The sequence below is a fragment of the Nilaparvata lugens genome, chromosome 3 (assembly GCF_014356525.2).
Source record: "Nilaparvata lugens isolate BPH chromosome 3, ASM1435652v1, whole genome shotgun sequence".
Lineage (NCBI taxonomy): Eukaryota > Metazoa > Arthropoda > Insecta > Hemiptera > Delphacidae > Nilaparvata > Nilaparvata lugens.
The window spans coordinates 90,203,524-90,204,420 of NC_052506.1; positions in this window are offsets into that span (position 1 = coordinate 90,203,524).

Below are 897 nucleotides of genomic sequence, written 5' to 3' on the forward strand. Positions count from 1 at the left end.
CGTGAAGGAGGAGAACGTTGCGAAGGGGGAGTTGGACGTGGAGGGGAAGGAGAAAGAGGAGGAGGAGAAAGAGTATGTGAAGGATAAGGATGAGGAGAAGGAAGAGGAGAAAGAAGATAAGGGAGAGATGAAGTAGGACCAAAAATCATTATTATAACATCATTAATTTAATTATTCGAGTATTATCATGAATTTAATTATTCGAGTATTATCATTTTGTCATTCATCAATATTTGACGTCATAAATGACAAAGGTAAGACATTTTTTATTAGGACAATGATGTGTTTGAAGTATTCGTTTCCTTAAATCTGTATATTTTTTCTCATGGAAGAGCCAAGGATAGGAACAGCAAGGAGAAAATCTAGTAAAGGCTAGAATTTTACAATTAATTGGATAAAATAATTAATAATTGTGTTGGAACTGCACTCATCAATATGACAGTATCTTGATTCCAAATCACTTGAAGTACATGAGTATGACATTTGGAAAAAGTAAATTGAATGTACAGGAGCAAACAACAAATTTTATGAATGATATACAACATGAATATTAAGAAAATAAAATCTAAGATTGATCAATTCTAAATTTATCTTCAAAGTTCTTTGAAAACTATTTTCAAGGATAATTTTTGTAGCAAGAATTCATCGTCCCTATGAACTCTCAAGAAGTGTCTCCTAATAGCTAGTTAGACGTAACGGTCCAATCCTTCTTCACGAGGAAAGCAAATAGTTATGTTATCATGCATGTCTCCTGTCCTATCTTCCAGTGTTTGACTTTCGTTTCCCCCCCATTTCTTCGCTAACAGAAAGTAAAGCAAAAATCAAACTCCTCTATTCTAAGAACTCGACCCACTCTTCGCCCCCTCTATAGTGAGACTCAGTTATAGTGAGTCAGTA